We start from the raw sequence: 8,740 nt of genomic DNA, 5'->3' as shown, positions 1-8,740 counted from the left end.
CCTGAGTGGATCCACGGAGCACGGCTATCTCCTGCCTGAGCTCTGCGATCTCCTAATATAGACAATCGGCTTCAGTAGCATGGGTGAGATTATACACTCCTATCTGTAAAGTTAGGTCCGCCACTTCCTGTCTAAGCTCTGCAATCTCTCTACGGCACTCAGCAATTTGGGTGCGTATGTCGGGTGTCTGCAATGAATGATTATTAGAGAAAACAGTGATTCTAGGAGATGGTGGTGTAGGCGTGTATTCAGCAGCGGGTGGTGATCTCGGTGCCTCGACGGTCTCTCCCTGGCCCTCTAGAACATAACTCCAATTCGCTGGATCATGCACACTGGTCATCATAGGGTCTGGCAATGTGAAGTAATGGATAGCCTCACTGTCGACTAGCAATCGGAACTGACATGGGTGGAAAGAGGCTCTCCTCATCAATCCTCTGGTCAAACAGAAATCGATGTCCATGGTAGTGTGTCCACAGTAGATCCGAAGATGTGACAGCTTGCGAGACAGACCTAAAGCGACTGCAATCTGTGTGATGATTCCACCAACATGGATGACTCCTTCGGTGGATCTAGAGATACCGCTGAGATTTTTCAATAAAAGTTCCCACATGCTACTGGGCGAGACTGGGATGCGCAAAATAATAGGAAGATCTCCTCTTCACTCAGTAGTGTCTCTGCATCCTGTCTTCCCAAGAAGGAATATGCTAATATCATCTAAAATATCTGAAGGCTGGGTTATGTATGACATAAGATAACTGCGTAGATGGATCCTGGCTTCCGCCACCTGATATATCACTCCAAAACTTCTCCACCTCCTTACCTATAAAATATCCCATAGGTGTCTCCGGGATAGCATCAGGAGTGGTCTGGAAGCCCAATAAGTCGTCGAACTCTTTCTGGCTGAAGGAGTATTCAACTCCAAAAAGTCTGAAAGCAGCATACCCATCTGGTCTAGAATATGGGTCATAGTCGAATGAACTCAGGAATTCCAAAGTCAGGTTCCTATATGTGTTATTCAAGTCATCAGCAAATTCGTCCCAGTGGAGCTGGTGGCTAAGGAATCGGATACTAGGCTCGATACCCAGTGCCTCCATACAGTGCTGATCAGGATAACGTGTGGGTGCCATAGGACGCTGATACAAAGCAATGTAGCGCTCCCTCTGAGCATTATCTCTATAGGCAACATGCATGTCATCAAAACCCTGCATCCTGTAAAAGTTAGGAAAGTGATCCTGAAAATACAAACCATTAAAATCTTAGTCTCAATGCAAAATAAGATAAAATAAAAAATAAATGTAAATAAATGCAAAAAAAAGAAATAAAATGAAAATAAAAACCATGGGTTGCCTCCCACGCAGCGCTTGTTTAACGTCATTAGCTTGACGATCAGAATTTATACACCTGTAGTAGTAGGAATCGGTGGATCAATCAGGGTGTGGCTTGAGTAGTATGTTGGAATGTCTCCTCCTTCGTAGAGCTTCAGTCTTTGTCCATTTACAATGAATGGGATACAGGTTTGGTTCTTGATTTCTACGGCTCCGGATCTCAGAATCTTGGATACTTCGAAAGGACCTGTCCATCTTGAACGTAGCTTTCCAGGGAAGAGTCGTAACCTAGTGTTGAAAAGGAGAACAGAATCGCCTACATTGAAGTTTTTCTTTACTATTCTTTTGTCGTGATAGGCTTTTGTCCTCTCTTTATATATTTTTGCATTCTCGTAGGCAGATTGCCTAAGTTCTTCTAATTTATGAATGTCTAGGGTACTCTTTTCTCCAGCGGCTAGGTAGTCTAAATTCAAAGTTTTAATGGCCCAATAGGCTTTATGCTCTAATTCGAATGGTAAGTGACAAGATTTTCCATAGACTAGTTGGTAAGGAGTAGTTCCTATAGGGGTTTTGAAAGCGGTTCTATAGGCCCATAATGCTTCTTGAAGCTTCTAAGACCAGTCTCTACTAGAAATAGAAACAGTTTTCTCTAGGATTTGTTTTATCTCCCTATTAGATACTTCTACTTGGCCACTAGACTGTGGGTGGTATGGTGTTGCTACTCTATGCCTAACTCCATATTTTCTTAAAAGTTTGTCAAATATTCTTGATATAAAGTGTGATCCTCCATCGCTTATGACTAAACGTGGTGTTCCAAATCTAGGGAATATATAGTTTTTAAATAGTTTGATTACTACCCTAGTGTCGTTTGTGGGTGCAGCTATAGCTTCAATCCACTTAGACACATAGTCTACAGCTACTAAGATATACCTGTTTCCTAAGGATGGTGGAAAAGGTCCCATGAAATCTATACCCCATACGTCAAAGAGTTCTACTTCCTGAATGTTTCTTAGAGGCATTTCATCACGTCTTGAAATGTTTCCAGTGCGTTGGCATCTGTCGCATTTGACAATGTAAGCATAGACATCACGCCACATGGTAGGCCAGAATAGGCCAGCTTGAAGAATCTTGGCATATGTCTTAGAGGTGCTCGCATGTCCACCATAAGGTGCAGAATGACAATGCTCGATAATATTATTTACCTCTTCTGGAACGCAACGGCGAAAAATGCCATCTTTACCCCTTTTGAAAAGGAGCGGTTCGTCCCAATAGAAGTTTCTCACATCGTGGAAGAATTTCTTCTTGCGGTGGTAGTCAAGATCAGGGGGTACTATATCAGCAGCTAGGTAATTAACGAAATCTGCATACCAGGGTACGTTACTTATTGCTAAGGAATTTTGGGAATGCTCATAAGGATCTAGGTTATTGTCTTCAATGGTTTCTACTCTAGCGATCAGTCTATCATAGGCGAAATCATCGTTTATGGGTACTAGTTCAGGTTTTAGATGTTCTAGCCTAGAAAGGTGATCGGCTACCACATTTTCAGTGCCTTTTTTTATCTCTTATATCTAAATCAAACTCTTGTAGTAATAGAATCCATCGGAGTAACCTGGGCTTGGCATCTTTTTTACTTAATAGGTAACGAATGGCAGCATGATCGGTGTAAACAATAATTTTTGCTCCTACTAGATAAGATCTAAATTTGTCTATAGCGAATACTACAGCGAGTAATTCTTTTTCGGTTGTTGCGTAATTAAGTTGGGCAGCATCTAGGGTTCTACTGGCATAATAAATGGCATGTAATTTTTTTATCTTGCCTCTGTCCTAGAACGGCTCCAACTGCATAATCACTAGCATCGCACATTATCTCAAAAGGTTCCGACCAATCGGGTGGTTTCATAATGGGTGCAGAGATTAATGCTTGTTTTAAAAGATTAAATGCGTCATTACATTTTTCGTCGAAAATGAATTCGGCATCTTTCATTAAAAGTCTAGTTAAAGGTTTGGTTATTTTGGAGAAGTCCTTAATAAAACGCCGGTAGAATCCAGCGTGTCCAAGAAAGCTTCGGACTTCTCTGATGGTTTTTGGTGGTTTTAGGTTTTCTATAACTTCTATTTTAGCTTTATCTACCTCTATACCTTTTTCGGAAACTATATGTCCTAAAACTATTCCTTCGGTCACCATGAAATGACATTTTTCCCAATTTAGCACGAGGTTCACCTCCACGCATCTCTCCAGGATTTTCTCAAGGTTAGCAAGACAATTGTGAAAATTGAATCCGCAAACCGAGAAGTCGTCCATAAACACTTCCATGATACCATCTAGGTAATCTGCAAAGATTGACATCATGCAACATTGGAAAGTAGCTGGAGCGTTACAGAGGCCGAATGGCATTCGTCTGTAGGCAAAAGTTCCATAAGGGCATGTAAAGGTAGTTTTTTCTTGATCTTCGGGGTGAATAGGTATTTGGAAGAATCCAGAGTATCCATCTAGATAGAAGAAGTAAGAGTGTCTGGCTAGACGCTCCAACATCTGGTCTATGAATGGTAAAGGGAAATGGTCCTTCCTAGTTGCTTTATTTAATTTTCTATAATCTATACACATCCGTCATCCTCCTTCTAAACGTTTTGCTACATGTTCGCCTTTATCGTTTTGCACGACTGTGATGCCTCCCTTTTTAGGTACTACATGCACAGGGCTCACCCACTTACTATCAGAGATCTGGTAGATTATACCTGCCTCAAGTAACTTAAGAACTTCCTTTTTAACAACATCACTCATTATAGGGTTTATTCTTCTCTGATGTTCCCTAGAGGGTTTTGAATCTTCTTGTAACGAAATCCGATGCATGCATACGGATGGGCTTATACCTTTCAGGTCAGAGATATTATATCCTAAGGCTGAGGGATGTCTTCGTAAAACGTCTAAAAGTTGGTTCGTCTCTTGGCTCAAGGTAGCACTAACTATAACTGGACGGTTCATCTTTTCATCGAGGAACTCATATCTCAGGTTCTTAGGCAGTTCCTTAAGTTCTAAGGTTGGTTTCTTAGGGCATAGCATATGATCTGGGGTAAGGGATAAACATTCGTTAAGGTTATCATCGATGTAAGGTTCTTTAAAGTCATCATCTTCCTTTATGGGGGTTGATGGTAACTTAATTGTTTTTATAATTTCTTTTTGTTCTAATTCTCTAACACATTCATCAATGATATCTAAGGCATAACACGAGTCTCCCATCACAGGTGCCATAAGAAATTTCGAAAGTATAAATTCTATTTTCTCGTCACCTACCTCAAATGTCAACTTTCCTTTCTTGACATCTATTATGGCTCCTGCAATCGATAAGAATGGTCTACCTAGAAGGATTGGTATATCATTATCCTCTTTGATGTCCATGACGACAAAATCAGTAGGGATAAATAGTTGACCTATCCTAACAGGAACATCTTCTAGAATGCCTATCAGATATTTAACAGATCTATCGGCTAACTGAAGTGACATCTTAGTGGGTTGTAACTCTCCTAAGTTTAACCTCTCACAAACTGCCAAAGGCATTAAACTCACACTAGCTCCTAAATCTAGAAAAGCTTTATCGATGACATGATTACCTAAAAGGCAAGGAATGGAGAAATTTCCAGGATCTTTATCTTTCTTTGCTAATTTGTCCTCGGAAATAGCATTACATTCCAAAGGCTTCGGATCGTCAAGTCTACGTTTGTTGGTAAGGATGTCTTTGAGAAACTTTGCATAAGAAGGTATTTGGGTGATGGCTTCTGTGAAAGGGATTTCTACATGAAGTTTTTCTATAACTTTAATAAATTTTTGATACTGTTTATTGATCTGGGTTTGTTTGAGTCTTTGCGAATATGGTATAGGTGGTTTATATGGCGGGGGTGGTACGTAAATTTTATCTTTAGGTTCTTCTCCTTTCTCTCGAACTTCCTGGTTTTCAGATTCCTCTGGTTCCTTTACTTCGTCCGGGGGTTTGGTACATTCCTTAGAAGTTTCGGGTTCACTTAATCTTGGGTTTGGTGGCTCATCATAAGCGTTCCCACTTCGTAGGGTAATGGCATTGGCTTGTCCTCTCGGATTTTGTTGAGGTTGTCCAGGGAATTGTCCTCCAGGTGTAGTCTGAGGGGCTTGGTTTAAAGCTACCTGAGAGATCTAGGTTTCAAGCATCTTGGTATGAGTAACTATTTGGTCAACCTTGGTTCCTAACTGAGTAATCAATTCGTTAACATGAATGTTTTGGTTCATGAACTCCTTGTTTTGTTGGGTTTGAGCGGTGATAAAATTTTCCATAATTTTCTCAAGGCTCGGCTTCGGTGGTACAGGTTGTATAGGTTGATTTGATCTAGGGGCTTGATAACTAGGTCTCGGGGGTGCATTATTTTGAATAGGGTTATTGTTTTTATAGGAGAAGTTCGGGTGATTCCTCCATCCAGGGTTATAGGTATTCGAATATGGGTTCCCTTGGGTGTAGTTCACTTGCTCGGAGTGGGTTTCGTTTAACAGACTGCATTCTGCGGATTGGTGTCCTTGGGTTCCACATATCTCATAATCCGACGAAACTGCGGCTACAGTATTCGGGTTTATCCACATATGCTCGACTTTAAGGGCTAATGCGTCCATCTTAGCTTGCATCATGTCTATAGAGCTTAGTTCATGCACTCCTCCTTGGGCTTCCTTCTTCTCAATTGTCGCTCGTTCGACTCCCATGATTAATGGTTTTGAGCCATGTCTTCAATGAGGGCACTAGCTTCAGGGTAAGGTTTGTTCATCAGAGCACCGCCTGCGGCAGCGTCGATGGTCATCTTTGTGTTGTAATGAAGTCCATTATAGAAGGTTTGAATGATTAACCAATTTTCTAAACCATGATGTGGGCATGCTCGTAACAACTCTTTATATCTCTCCCAAGCTTCGAACAGCGATTCTCCATGGTTTTGGGTAAATCTAGTTATATGGTTTCGAAGAACGGCGGTCTTACTCGGGGGAAAATATCTAGCAAGAAAAACTCTTCTAAGGTTATCCCAAGTCGTAATGGAATTGGGTGGAAGGGAATCTAACCGTGATAGGGCTTTATCTCTGAGGGAAAAAGGGAATAATCTTAAACGTATTTCCTCAGGAGAAGCTCCATTGGTTTTAAAAGTATCTGCTAATTGAAGAAATATTTTTAAATATTGGTTAGGGTTCTCGGTAGCGAGACCCGCGAATTGTCTCTGTTGCACTAGTTGTAACAGGGATGGTTTAAGTTCAAAATTATTGGCTGGGATGATTGGGTTCACTATACTAGAACTAGGTTCTTCATTAGATGGTTGAGCAAAATCTTTAAGAGGTCTTTGGTTTTGATCTTCGGCCATAGCTCTCTTAATTCTATGAAAGAATAAACGTGCGCGAGCGTAACATTCAGGTTCCGCCAGAGGGTATACTAAGCTTAAACTTCCGGTGCTGCGAGTTCTTCGCATCGACCGGCGGGAAATAACCTAAGTCTAAACGATATAACAACAGGAAAATGAAATTTGACGAAATTGGCCCCCGGCAACGGCGTCAAAAACTTGATGCGTGCTTTTCACAAGTATACGAACGCGTCAGAGTAATATAAAAGATTATCGAATCCACAAAGACCAAGTGTCAATCTATCGTTATCTGTTGTTATGGTGTTTATCAAAGGCAGTCAAAATAGGTGTTTTTGTAGTGTGTAATGAAAAGTAAAGTATTGAAATAGAATATAATTAATAAAGACAGGGTCGAATGTAATTCACGTAATCAGTTGATAATCCAAGTACTTGCTAATAGAACTACTTATGGGCAATGTTTCCTACTTTGAAAAGAACTAATTTAACAGGAACTGTCGCTTTCGCGTATTCAAAACCGAGTTGTACTCCCTAATGTCATACGGTGAACTGACTTTTGATGTTTTTTGCTTTGGAAAGCAAATGTCGCGGATAGCAGGAGTCGCCACCGACTTTTCTTTTATCCAATAAGGAAAGGCGGAAAAGAACAGGAAAGACCTTGATTAGATTTTGGGTTCGGGAGGTACATTATACAAAGGGAAGGTGTTAGCATCCTTTGTATCCATGGTTATCCATGGGCTCTTAATTGCTTGATCACTTATGTTTTTCTTGTCTGAAAAAAGTGTTTGAGAACTGTTTAGAAAATGTTTTGAAAAGAGAGTTTAACTTTGTAATGATTCTTGTACGAATGTATACAAAGTATTTATCTCGTTTAATTTTGAAAGTTGTTTAGAAAAATATAACTTGGCAATAATTCTAGTACGAATGTATACCAGGTGGTGATTTTCTAATAGATGTTTTGCAAAGTGTGAGGTGTGAAAAGTGTTTTAAGTTGTGAGTCAGCATTTAAGAGTTATACCTACCCAAGGTCTTTATGGGTATTTCCTATCCTTATGAAGGTAAAACTGTCCTTACTATTGAGAAGTAAGTAGTCTTATCCTTTGGATGTAAAGGGACATCGTAGGGTCGTCAATTGGTCATCGAAGGCAACATTTGTAAGGATACCTTAGCATTCGAAGGGACCATCATCATTTAATCGTAGGCTACCACGGAGGGTTATCGAGGGATACAATCATATATTCGCAGGCAACATCCGAGGGACTATGATTTATCTTATAGGGACATGATGATTTAATCGAAGGGTCTTTGCTAAGTGTATCCCCACATTCGCGGGACATGACCGTAATACCGTAAGGCAACAAAGAGAGAGCCAAGATCATATATTCAAAGGCAACATTTGTAATCAGTTAGGTAATTAGGATGAATCTCCATAAGGGTATCCCACAAATAAAGTGGAATACTGTTAGATGCCCAAAAGTGTTTATTTGAGCTATCATATGTGGGCATCTTTCACTCTTTTACCCTGCTAAAATTGTCATAGTCACATTTATTTTACATGGAATGCGTACATTGATAAACAAGCTTGGTGCCTTTGATGTGTTTGTTATTGTGCAGGAAAGGCATGAATTAATCGATAATAAAGACACAAGAGAATTGGCAAAGGAACCAAAGCTAAGGAGCATTTCATCTGCCAGCTCGCTAGGCGAGGATGTGGCGAAGCAAAACCTTCGCTAGGCGAGCTCCTGGCGAAAGGCTCCAGTAAATTGGTTAATTAATTCGCTAGGCGAACTGAAGGCGAAGTGGCAGCGAATTCAGTCTGTTTTGGTGAAAAGAGCAGCCAGCACTAGCTCGCTAGGCGAGGCTCTAGCGAGTCCCCAGCGAGCATTCCAGTAGCAAAACCTCTCAACCTCGCTGGGGCGAAGGTTGAAGCGAGTTCTTCGCTAGGCGAAGGTCTGTTCGCTAGGCGAACATGACAGTTCCACAGGCCCAGTTTCTCTGGGCGCAGGGGCATTTTGTGCCCACTTTTGGCCTTCGCTAGGCGAGCCATCTGCTCGCCTAGC

The 8,740-nt window shown here is 40.9% G+C and overlaps 1 non-coding gene across 1 annotated transcript; it reads left to right on the top strand.

Moving 5' to 3' along the window:
* Positions 1-6,195: 6,195 nt before the first annotated feature.
* Positions 6,196-6,302, top strand: LOC127109964 (small nucleolar RNA R71). The gene has a single exon (XR_007797205.1). It is a non-coding gene; the product is annotated as a small nucleolar RNA R71 (small nucleolar RNA).
* The last annotated feature ends 2,438 nt before the right edge of the window (positions 6,303-8,740 follow it).

The sequence above is a fragment of the Lathyrus oleraceus genome, chromosome 7 (genome assembly GCF_024323335.1).
Source record: "Lathyrus oleraceus cultivar Zhongwan6 chromosome 7, CAAS_Psat_ZW6_1.0, whole genome shotgun sequence".
Taxonomy (NCBI): domain Eukaryota; kingdom Viridiplantae; phylum Streptophyta; class Magnoliopsida; order Fabales; family Fabaceae; genus Lathyrus; species Lathyrus oleraceus.
Note: the sequence above shows the minus strand (reverse complement) of the source record. Positions and strands in the feature narration are given on the sequence as shown.